The 12,704-nt window shown below is 39.8% G+C and overlaps 1 protein-coding gene and 1 long non-coding RNA gene across 8 annotated transcripts in view; one reads left to right on the forward strand and one right to left on the reverse strand.

The window, feature by feature from the left end:
* Positions 1 to 12,704, forward strand: part of LOC142057929 (uncharacterized) — a 363,120-nt gene that overhangs the window by 104,160 nt on the left and 246,256 nt on the right. The gene's annotated exons all lie outside the window — the stretch shown is intronic.
* The window catches only part of SYT9 (synaptotagmin 9), a 70,641-nt gene that overhangs the window by 8,391 nt on the left and 49,546 nt on the right, over positions 1 to 12,704 (reverse strand). The window lies entirely within an intron of this gene.

Raw genomic sequence — 12,704 nt, forward strand, 5'->3', positions numbered from 1 at the left:
CAAGGAAAGACAGACAATGTGAAGCAGAACAATTTTCCCTAGCCATAACAGGAGCTAAAGGTAAAATATACCGTTGGGGATGTGAAGATATGCACGCAAAAGCTGCATTCTCATTGTGAAACATATCCAAAAAAATAGACATTTCTGCGTACAGTGCTGAAGTCACTACGTTGTTGCTAGGCCACTTAAGTTCTCAAGTGTAAATGTGGTTCTAGTTTCTAGCACTCAGTCCTTTGAGATGAAACACATTTCAGTGATGAGGTACAGTATAGGCACTGGGATACCTTTGTTATGTCTTTTGTTTTGTAGTGATTTGTGTGTACCATTGACAAGTTGAAACACATCTCTCTGCCTTTCCTTCTGGTCTGCAGGATACCCATAGAGACCTTCACAGAAAGAGCGTTGGTTGGGAAGGGCAAAGTTTCATGCAGCTCTCAAGCTTGCATAAACTCAGGTGTGATAGGGGTGAAGTCAGTATGGTAATGGGGCAGTCTCCACCAGAAGTAGAGTGAGGACGTTACCTCATGTGCCTTGCGCAGGCAGGTGAGCTCCCTCAAGTAAGCTTATCCACCTGCTTCATTGATAGAATGATTTGCAACCCTTTCCTGTGTCAATGGCATTAGGGTTTCAGAGAGGTAGAGAAAATGAGCAAAGCCTGTTTGCAGTTACAAAGCGTCTGTTTGTTTTTTTTAAAAAAGGAAATCCAGCTCTTTTATAAAACATATAGTGAATAAAGGATTGTCTTGAACAATTTCTGGGATTTGATTTGCATTTTTTTCTGACTGAGCAATGAACTGGTGCTTTTATAGACCTATCTCCTGTAACCTAATATTTAATCCTTGACTGAAAAAAGTTATCCTGTCCAACAAATTCAAAGCTACATTCTAGGTTTTATAGGGAAGGGAAATACATCTGTTGTGGAATATGTGTATCTTGCCCACTTAGCGTTGTGCAATAGCTCTTTCCCAGGTTGGCTCCTTCTGTCAGTCCCTAAAAAATGAAGGGTGGTGGATGACATAGAAGGTGAGTGAAAATACCTTGAAACAGAGCCAAACAGGTTAGTGTTTGTCTCTGAGCTAGCTGCTGTGTAGACCGATGCTAAGAGCCTATGAGTCACTTTACGTAGTTTCATGGGTTAGCAGGGGAAACATGCAGGACAGAAAGAATCTGTAAACAGAGTTGTAGAAAAATGTTATACTGGAAGGGTTTTCTAGAGGTTACTTGATCTAACCCCTTGCTTAAGAGAGGCACCTTTGCTTTAGTTCTTCTCAGCTCATGCAAGGGAAAAAAAAAATATCATGTACATTCATTCAGAAACAGGCCCTTTCCTTGTGCTGTTATAGGAGAGAGCTGCTGTCAAAGAAGGAAAAAGCTGATATATAGGCCCTTTGTCAGCAATAACTAACTTTTAGCCCTGACTTAACTTCATCAACTATCATCTTTTCCATTCTAAATATCAGTGTTTCATGGTAGCTGTAAAGCTAATAAAGGCTGCGACAATATCAAGATAGCTGACATGACTCACCCTGTTTAGAGTCTCATGATGGATCATAACTTGGAAGCAGACCTGCTGCAACAAGCTGTGTCTCTGACTCACTTTGTGGGAGGATCAAAGTGCTGTTTGAGAAGGTGAAGCTATAAGAAGTCCTACAGGCTAAAGTGATGTCAGCACATCCAGGAGAACTTTCTCTTGGCTAACACCTGCACTTAACATTACAGGAAGCATAATTGATTCTGAAATTTTCCCAGTGGTCAGCTGGAGCTTGATACCTATAACCTGGGGAACAGGAAGCAAAGATTTCACTTATCCTTCCCATTGTGAGGAAGAAAAAATTCCAGAATTTAAGCATTTAACTTCCCCATCTCTGAGGTGCTGAGATTTGTAGCTGTGGAATTCTCGCTGATGCTGCTACTAACCATACAACTTGGGGGGAAGCAGAATTTCATAAGCCATTTAAAGAAATTATAGTATCCCTCTGCATAAATGAACTCACTAGGAAATAAGAGATCGTGTGTGTTGAATGCAGTGTTAGGAATTATGCCATAATATACTTATCCACAGGCTTTGTCTTGTCTTTGAAAAGTAATCTTCGTCTACGCTGTGATGTATTTTTAAGTAAATGCTACAATGACAAAAGTACTCTGTTACTCTGTAACTTTTCCAAAAATTGCACTGGGCTTTATACAGAAAAACACTGTTAAACTGGAAACAGAGCCTGCAACTTCTTCGGTCTTTTCCAGTTCTTGAAGTTGTAGGTGTTGTAGCAATAGATCACAGATAATTGTGAGATTCAGTCTGTTTATAAGCCAACACTAGTAGTAATCTAACCAAGTCTAACCAGTCTGAGAATGTAATTGAAGGAAATCTTGCAGGGAGAAGCAGGAAAGAGACAAACATTTTGACATGCAAATCCTTCTCTGAGCCTGTAGAAGCAGCCCTGTTTTCTCACCCTTTTGTTTTGATTTGTAGGGAATTAACTACTGCCCCATAATACTGGTTACTTGTAAATTTTTTCTTAATTTTGGAAAGATAGATTTTCTAACTGAGTGAGCCTTTCCCAGTGCACTGGCTATTCCACCCTGCTTACCCCTATTTTCTGTAACCAAAGGGCAACATTTTTAACTGTTCCAAACATTGTAAATTTTGCTGTTGGGCCTTCAAGGTTTAACTTAAGGAGGGAATGTTCCTCAAAGAGTACCACAAACTGTGGCTGCACCACAGAATCTGCATGTATGTGTTCATCTGCCTGGGTAACTGCAGTGGAACAGGCACCATGCACTGACTGGAGATCAGTGGTGCCACAGGCATGACCGTTACATCCAGCAAACACTGGCCCTTACTGTAAATTCAGTTTGTTAATAGAACCAAGGTCTATGTAACAGAGCACAGAGAGGATTATTGCACATCTTCACTAGCTTAAAATCACTGAGCCACATGGCTTAAGCCATGGATTGTCACTAAAGGTGTACTGTATTATCAAGAAATAGCTTTAAGGAACAGAATTAATGAGCAAAGAGCATCTTCTGCAAGGATTATGCTTCTGTTTGAATTGAGTACTTAGATGTTACTATGTATGCTTGAGAAATTGTGGTATAAATATCACACTGCCAGAGGCATTTTTAAATTCCAGCTTAAGAAAAGATTTCATGATATTGTAGGTTATCAAGTAATGTATTTTGTACATTCCCAATTTGTGTCTAACTTTATTTAGTGTGGTAGTAATACCATACTGTGCAAGTTAAAGTGCAACCAGGACAGCCTTAACATAACCAGACTAAAAGGCTGGTTAATACTAATAATTTAAAAGAAAATATTCAATAGATAATTAAATTACAGTAATAATTTTTTTTATACGAGTATGGCCTATATTATTTTTATTTTGGTCCTGTTCAGCAGGAAGGATATTATAAGAACTGAACAATTATGCTGTCATAAACAAACCTAAGGTCCAAGCTCCTCTCCCATTGTCCTCAAAAATTGTCCACGATCGGAGGAAGAAAGCACTGCCTCCATTATTAATCTATAACCTGCTCATTCTTATATTCTAAAAGAGGCTGAACAAGATTGGCGTCTGCTTTGCTCTTCCAGTGCCTCAGGCTTCAGCTTCAGGCTTGGGGTGATGGCTGAGTGCCTTGATGTTGTTAGCTGTGCCTTACAATGAGCCACACAACCTGTCTGATGTCTGTTTCTGATAATCCTGCCTAAATTTGCCTCTGAGCCCATGCTCTGTTAATGTAGTCCTTTATTCAACAGGGCAAGAGTACAAAGTTTCTTCCTTAAAAAATTGCCCAGTGTTACCTGGGGAAGTTAGATGTTTTCAGTACTGGGTAAGCAGTCAGCTGGAGAGTTCAAACCAGAGGTGTAAATCACAAGGTTTGTCTGAAAGCTGTATCTTTACAAAGGGAATGAATCTCTTACTGGAACCTCAAGATAAATACGACCCTTTCATTGATCTTAGGACACAGAAATAAACTCTCTCACATTATGCTTCCTCTTTGTTCCATTTCTGGTGGCAATGTTTGATATATCATCAAATCCATATTATTTGAATAATTTCCAGTGGCTTCTACTGAAAGGTTTACTATTCCTGTTTTTCCAAGAAAACATTTCTCGTTTCCCCCCTGTAAAACTAACAAAGTGATAATATATCTTTTAAAATGCTGAATTCCAACAGTAATGTTAATCGCTTGTTAGTCTATAGTCACACAGTATTTGTAGATTTTAAAATTATTAATTTCATTAGAGATTAGCCTGCAGGATAAATCACTCCCTAGTACTGTGTCAACAGCTCCATGCTGGTGTTTAGGTGAGTATAACTCAGCATATTAAACAGGGAGACGTGTACTCTTACAGAAGACTGCGATGATGGGCCCTTAAATGGCTTCACCTTTGATTCCTTGGAGGCTGCAGTAAGAAGCTCAGGGTGGATCAAACCTTCCCAGCGAAAGCTGTAAGATACCTGGTAGTTAGGGAGTTTCTGACAAATGGGGATGACATTTGGGATCAGATTTCTCCTCTCCCTTCTCATAATACATTTGGATGCAGAGGCTAGGTGTGTAAAATCAGGCAAAACAGGCAGCAAAGGATGGAAGAAAATAAGACAAATTATAGGTTACAACTTCTGCTTTTGCCTCTGGTCTAGGAGAAGATATGCTGTCCTTGAGTTAGGCAGTCCTAAGTTTTGAGCCCATTTCTTAAGAAACTTGTGTTTTGTATTTCTGGAGCAGACAAGCTGTGATAGGCATGCTATCACGCAGTGCTTGTGCCACTCTAATTAAAGCATATGTCTCAATTATACCAGGTTCCTCCATTCCCCGTCTATAAAAAGACAGACAGTACTTTTTTTACTTTTCTGGTATGTTGCAAAAATAATGCTAATTATGGATTGTGAGGTGTTCAGATGTATTTTTATGCATCTTATCAACTTACCATAAATGCGAGTGCTTACAGGCACCGATGCCCTTGCTTATTTCTTTTAAAATTGCTAAGTGTTGAAAGAAGTTTTCAAGGCACTAAAATGAAGTGATTTTAGAAAATCTAAAATCAAGTTATTTTAGAGATTTTATAAATTCTTATTGCTATGTCAGAGCTGTACAGCTCAGGCAGTGGTAACTTTGCATGCTACCTCCTCTAGCAGCTATACATGTCTCTGCAAAGGTCACTGGAAAAGAGAAAAATAGCAGAGGTTTCATGAAATGAAATATCATTTGAGCTTCTGAAGCACAGAAAGGATTGATTACCAGTATTTAATTAAACTCTCTTTTTTTCTCTCCTACCTGAGGAACATTAGTTATATTTAAACAAAAAAATCTTCCTAGTTATTTCATAATCTTTATTGGAATTAATGGGATTATACTTCTGTAATGCAAGATGAATTCTACTGTACCTCATTTTAATATTAGATAATGTCGGGGTTTGAATTTTGCAGGAATTTATTTTAGAGAAGGTTCACTCTGCTAGGATGAGGATAATTTAAGTATACCAGCTAAATGTGCTAAGTCTAAATGAATTTAAAACACTTTAAGAAGTGCTATCTGCTCTTTGGGATGTACATTTATTAAACTGTTCATCTGTGTTGAAAATTCTTGATTCAGATTTGAGAGAGCTAAGACATTAATTCAGTTCAGGTACACGTCCAGGACACAAATATGCAAATACCATATTAAACAAATCTGGGACTCTAATCTGTTTGGGAATGATTGTAGATCTAAAGTATCTAACATGATAAACTCATAAAGTTAGCTCTACATTTTTCATTATTTCATCAAAGAATTATTGTGTTATATGTATGAGAAAAGTATATAAAGAAAAACTCTTTAGAAATGTTTTATTTTAATGGAAATTTGCACGTGACTAGAAGAGTGCCAGCTGCCTTCTCATTACACGTTTTAAGATGACTAGAAAAGATATGACTAGAAAATTCTATTTTCATTACATCTTAAATCAAATAAATGAACTCTAGTAAAGCAGGCATTTATTAATGCCTCAATCAAACTATGTCTACAGAGATACGATTAAGTAAAGTTTGTGGAAAATGGGAATGGCATATCTTTTACAATTATTCTTTCAATACATCAATGTCAGGCTATTTTTCATGTTTTAAGTTAATTTGAAAATTGTATTATTTTCTCAGTGTGAATCCATTTTTTGCATTTCAGTGTCTTTATTTCTTTTATTAATGGTTTTCTTTGAAAATGAAAGCAAATAAGTAAAGAAGCTTTTAGAGCTAGGAATGTGAAAATGAGTCTGATTTCCATTACTAGGAAAGAACATCCCTAGTACTCTCTCCATGGGCTTGCTACCATTTGCTACTTAGCACACATTGATAAAAATGCTGGAACTGAGAGATTCTTACATGACTAATAGTGAAAAGTATCATCAGCTGAAGAATCTAAGCAAAAAAGCCTTACAAGGGGGAATGGAAGCACTTAGGCCAGCCAGCCATCAGAAGGTGTTTCGTGTTCCAGTTTAAAAAAAAAAGTCCTCTGACAGCTAAGTTCAACTTCAACTTTGCTGCTTAACTAAGTATGTAGGTTGATTTTTCTCTATTAAGATTTATATTGGGGAGGAGCGGCTGGAGAGCTGCCTGGAGGAAAAGGACCTGGGGGTGTTGGTTGACAGCCGCCTGAACACGAGCCAGCAGTGTGCCCAGGCGGCCGAGAAGGCCAATGGCATCCTGGCTTGTATCAGGAATAGTGTGGCCAGCAGGAGCGGGGAGGGGATCGTGTCCCTGTACTCGGCACTGGTGAGGCTGCACCTCGAGTACTGTGTTCAGTTTTGGGCCCCTCAGTACAAGAGGGACATTGAGGTGCTGGAGCGTGTCCAGAGAAGGGCAATGAAGTTGGTGAAGGGTCTGGAGAGCAGGTCTTGTGAGGAGCAGCTGAGGGAGCTGGGGGTGTTTAGCCTGGAGAAGAGGAGGCTGAGGGGAGACCTTATCGCTCTCTACAACTACCTGAAAGGAGGTTGTAGCGAGGTGGGTGTTGGTCTCTTCTCCCAGGTCACTAGCGATAGAACAAGAGGAAACGGGTTCAAGCTGCGTCAGGGGAGGTTTAGATTGGCTATTAGGAAGAATTTCTTTACTGACAGAGTGGCCAGGCATTGGAACAGGCTGCCCAAGGAGGTGGTAGAGTCTCCATCCCTGGAGGTATTTAAAAGAAGGGTAGATGTGGTGCTTGAGGATATGGTTTAGTGGTGGACTTCGCAGTAATAGGTTAGCAGTTGGACTCGATGATCTTAAGGGTCTTTTCCAACCTTAATGATTCTATGATTCTAATGCCAAGACGATATCACAACAGAGTTTCTATTACCTTTTCTCTGAGGTAGCCTGGAGCACCTTACAGACAGGCAGATGCCTTGCCTGACAGACAAATTCTGAATACCACAATTTTGTGCTGTACTTTGTAGGGGCTGAAAGAAGTAGGGATCCTTCCTGGAGACTGGGTGGTAGAGAGCCACTATGAATATCAGTTCAGGGAGTGTACGTTCTTATTTTAACTTACTCATAGTTTTGCCTGGCATCTTGGCAACTTCTATATAAAGACAGTATCAAAAGTAAAGCATCCAGCAGATAGCATATCCTCCATCTCTGCTTCAGAGCCTGGAGATCTTTTGATGTAGGTTTTGGGTTTTTTTTCTCTCCTGTTTCTATAATCCTTGTGTCATGACTACTTTTCTTTAAGGCAGATCACTGCAGTCCACATAAGAAGGATCCTTGAGACATGACTCTGTGTTGTGCCAGTCAGTCAAGATATCTTAGAATGCGGGTGGCTGGAGTCAAAGGATAAGCCTTTCACCTTCACAGATGTTTCAGAACAACCCAGTTAATATCTTTGAGAGCAACATACTCATATCTTGCTCTTGCCACAATGTCCCCGGTAAGTCAAGGACAGAGACCTTTTCCTGTAGGCAGTCAATGTACCTATCTCTCTAAGTACCCAACATCTCCATTGTCATAATTTATATCCTATAAATAGGATGGCAGTGATTAACTGAAACTGCCTGTCCAATTGGTTAGCTGTATATTTCCCTCAGTTATATGAATGCATTTACAGAACATATTTGTTCTTACTGAGTCCCTTAAGATGTTATTGATAAATTGTTCTGTAATAAGAACCTTACTTTAAAACAGCCTCCATTCAGTAAACATAACCTTCATACACATACTTATTTTTAAACATATGATTAAATCCTATAGACTTTACTGGCTTTGAATCCTTTATGTAGATTTTCAATTCCCAACAAATAAAGCGCTTTGCTGAATCTGGGCCTAAGAATTAATCTAATGAATTATCCCTTAGCTATTAAAATAGAGGTAATGTCTTAATTTGTTCCAAACTAAACTGATGAACTGGGGGATAATCTGAATTGAGTTAATGAAAATTAGCAGAGACAGGATTGGAAAAGCTGGGGTTCTGTTTATGTGTGTGTGGCCATGTCAGAAACTGATTCCACAGGAAAAACAGAAATGAGGAATTCTGAAAATTAAACTTCTGTAGAAAGTTAACGTAATTAATTTTTAACTTCCTCGTCAGTTACTAAGAAAAGGAAAGAGTGTGTACACAGAGTTGTTTCTGAAGGCTTCCTAGATGGCATTGTTGGTCAGAGAAAGAAGTTGTTAACTGAAGTTTAGAGTTTCTCCTTGCACATTAAACTGTTCTTCTGAAAAGTATTTTGTTTTCTTGAATTGCTATTGCTGTATGCAACTTTTCTATGACTTGTCACTTTCTCCAAAATACAAAGTTCATTATAGATTTAATAATGCAAAAAACTCTGCCCTGACTCCTCTTTTCCAGGCATTGCAGGCTGCCTTTTATCGTTTTGGTTCTTACTGGGAGGCAGGGGTTGCGTGTGTATCTAGGGAGGGGAGGATAGGAAACGCTAGAGACCTAGAGAAGATCCTTGTATCTTCCTGATCTAATACTTAAAAATTAAAACGTCATAACCTTGAACATCATGTTCAGTTTTGGGCCCCTCAGTACAAGAAGGACATTGAGTTGCTGGAGCATGTCCAGAGAAGGGCAACGAAACTGGTGAAGGGTCTGGAGAGCAGGTGTTGTGAGGAGAGTTGAGGGAACTGGGGGTGTTTAGCCTGGAGGAGGCTGAGGGGAGACATTATCGCTCTCTACAACTACCTGAAAGGAGGTTGTAGTGAGGTGGGTGTTGGTCTCTTCTCCCAGGTCACTAGCGATAGAATGAGAGGAAATGGGTTCAAGCTGCATCAGGGGAGGTTTAGATTGGCTATTAGGAAGAATTTCTTTACTGACAGAGTGGTCAGGCATTGGAACAGGCTGCCCAGAGAGGTGATGGAGTCACCGTCCCTGGAGGTATTTAAAAGACATGTAGATGTGGCACTTCAGGGCATGGTTTAGGAGACACGCTAGTGTTGGGTTGACGGCTGGACTTGATGATCCTAGAGGTCTTTTCCAACCTTAATGATTCTATGATTCTATAACCTGTAAGATGTGAGTTTACAAGTGAGGTGCTGTGGACAGATTTCCTCCTCTTCTTCCAGTATATCCCACTTCAGTGTATCTCACTCACCTTGTCAGCGTTTACAGGTTGGCTACCTTTGGTATTTCGCTTCAAAAGTCTTTTGAAAGGCAAGCCTCTTGAGGGTGGGTTTGATTTCACAATGCTAAAGCTTTAAAGGAGAGTACTTTAGCACAGAGCTGACTCAAACCTTTCTCTCTGCAGAGAAGGCAGTAATGCTTTAGAAATGTTGACAAGCTTGGGAACAGCAATGAAATGTAAATTGTTCTTTATAGGAATAGAGGTTTGGAGGGCAACTGTTGTCTCAAAAGGAAATGTAAGGGAGAGCTTCAACCGGGAAACATACAGAGTTTTGATGTTAGGTGAAGATGGTAAAAATTGAAGGTAAGCAGGTCAAGCAGGCAGGGGATGCCCTAGAGAGGGAAGTTTCCCATAACAATCAAGAAGTGTAATCTGGAAAAACGGGCAGTAGTTTCCCAAAGTGAGGACCATGAATATCCATCAGTATCTGTCATGTCAAACCCAATAATTTTTCAACAGGCTGTAACTGATTTGGATTAGACCTCAATTTTTTTTTTCTGAAATACTGAGATTGAAAAAACAAAGAAAACCAGAGGTTAATGGCACTATAGTGCACAGTATCTTACAACATAATCTAATATGGGTGGGCCAACATTGCTGACTTAAAAGAAAACTCTTGATGAACATCATGCAAGACAGAAAGAGATGAGAAAATAAACCCTCATGGTTTCAAGGCTAAATGCTGCTTTGTTGTAAGGAGGGGAGGTTAAATTACATGTTAAGTGTTCACTATCTCTAGACAAACGTGAGCTTGAAGAAAATGAGGCAGCAAATCCATTGTAGCACATAAAATTATTTCTTCCATTAATTATTTGCCAGTTACCTCTTACTTCCATTCTGACATAAGTTGAAAGTAATGTTTAATTATCTCAATATCTCACTAATAATGAAAATCTCAAATACATCCAAGAAAAATTGCAAGGGAGGAAACTGGTTTTAAAAATAAGTTAACTAATCAAAATATTATAATCCAAAATGTCTTGCCTGTTAATATTTTTTTCCTAGTGTGTTAAAATGAAAATGTCAGTTTGAACTAAATCTGTATGCAAATTAATGGATTGGCCTTTCACTCTACCTTGAGTCACAGTGGCTGCGTGTGAACTTACGGCTCCACTAAAATATCAGAAGATGCTCTACCTTCTATTGCCACGCAGTTATCTGTTGGTGTACAGGGACTGAAAGCAGGCAGTGTGTCAGGGCCCTGAGGGCACTAACAGGCCTTGCTAGCCCTGACCACCCCCAGGGCCTCCCCCGCCCCATCCATGGCCCGGGTCCCCATTTCAGCCCAGCCCGTGGCTGCTGGTCCCTGCCCCAGTGACACCGTAGGGTGCAGGTCTCCAGCTCCCCACATGGGTGTGGGCCCACATCCCAGCCTGGCCTGGCCTGTCCCCAGGGGGCTGGCTGATGCCGGGGGCTGCCCTCCTGTTCCTCAGCTTGCCCCGCTCCCTGGCTGGGGTGGTGGGACGGGTCCTGCCTGGCGAGGTCCTGCCCAGCAGCACCAGGGTCCTGCACTGCTCCTGGCATCCCAGCCCCAGGGACCAGCCAGCCCCTGTGCCCCGACAGTTGTAATTAAGTCTTGCAGAGTGGCCATTCTGTAAAAAAAACCCCTAATATAGACATGCTGCTGAAATTAGATGAAATTAAAGCTTTGGGCCCTACTAACAGTTCCTCACCTTTCCTTAGCAATGAATGTCATTCTCAGTGCTTGCATTTTGTTGTTGTGTAAAGCAGCCTTTAATATTGTGAATTCTGAGCACATCATTCTGAAAAGGAGAGAAACTAAGTATCTGGTTAGTGCTGAAAAAAGATGGAGAGTCACAGTATCAGGAAAAAAAAAGATGTTCTTTCCAGTCTGCATAAGCACCTGAAGTGTTTTGTAGACTTATTCATTATACTTATATTAGGTGTTCTTTGCTGATTTCTTTTCTACTCAGGCTTAGCACAGGTTGTATGCAAAATGGGTAATACAGAAAGGCCATTTTTATACATCTGAATCTACTTTTACTCTAAGTAGAAGTTTGTTTACAGTTTTGTTTTTGAAGCAGTTGATATGAAAAAGAGAACAATCCAAATAATATAGTGTGCTTGAAAACTAGAAAGCTAATGTCAAACTTTGTGTTGCAGTAGCATGCCTTTCTTGCCATTCCAGAGCTTTTCTCTGAGATATATTTAAATTTTTTTTTAAAAAATCAAATATGTTTTGTTGGGTTTTAGCCATCTCCTGCCTAATTCCATCCCAGATCTATTCAGTAGAGAAGGTATGGTGGCCTGCTATACACGTATCTGTGTTGTGCCCTGGGAAGGCCAGGAGGGGATCACTGTGCTCAGGGCTCTAGTGTAATGAATACAGAAGCTGGAGAAGCACATGTGCATTGTTCATTGCAAACAGGCAGTAAATAAGCACTTTGCCCCTAAATCTTGACCACTTGAATATAATGGGCTCCTTCCACAGACCACTAAAATAACTATTAGTGGATTGTGTATTGCCATTAATCCAAACTCTGTCTAATAATTTTAAAATTCTTGTGATATCTGGAAATCAAATCCAAGTTCAATGAAAACCCTGGTGCGCCCTTTCTCTCTCTTTTTCTGATCCTTTTTGACTTCTCATCCTGTCAAAAATAATAAAACAATTATTACCTCCATTAATAAGGTATAGCTAAGGCAGACTTTTCAAAGGTAATGTTTTCTATGTGCACCTCCCTTTAGATTTGGTCCCCATTTAGTAGTTGGGGAAAGAAGCATGGGTTTATGAATCTATTTCTCTCTTTTTTTTTTTTTTTTTTGAGTTACACAGACATTTTCTTCACCATGATTTAAAGTTATTTTTTCTCTCAAATAGATACCCTTCCTGAGTTTCCTTGTCATTTTTCAAGAGGAGGATCAAGTACCTTTCCACTCAAGTTTCTCCATGTGTTTTGTTTCTCTAGAGACAATTCCGTCCTGTCATGTCATGCATCCCCGCAGCTGAGGAACTACTGAGCACAATTCACATTTTTGTGGCAAAAGTAGCCTTTTTTCTAGTGCTCCCTGATTTTGAAATCCTCTTACCTGTGAAATTGACTTGGTTACTAGTAAGTGGTTTAAGTAAATACAAAAAATTGGCTTGTGCTTTGTCACCTGTATAAGCAAT

Source organism: Phalacrocorax aristotelis, chromosome 5 (genome assembly GCF_949628215.1).
Source record: "Phalacrocorax aristotelis chromosome 5, bGulAri2.1, whole genome shotgun sequence".
Taxonomy (NCBI): domain Eukaryota; kingdom Metazoa; phylum Chordata; class Aves; order Suliformes; family Phalacrocoracidae; genus Phalacrocorax; species Phalacrocorax aristotelis.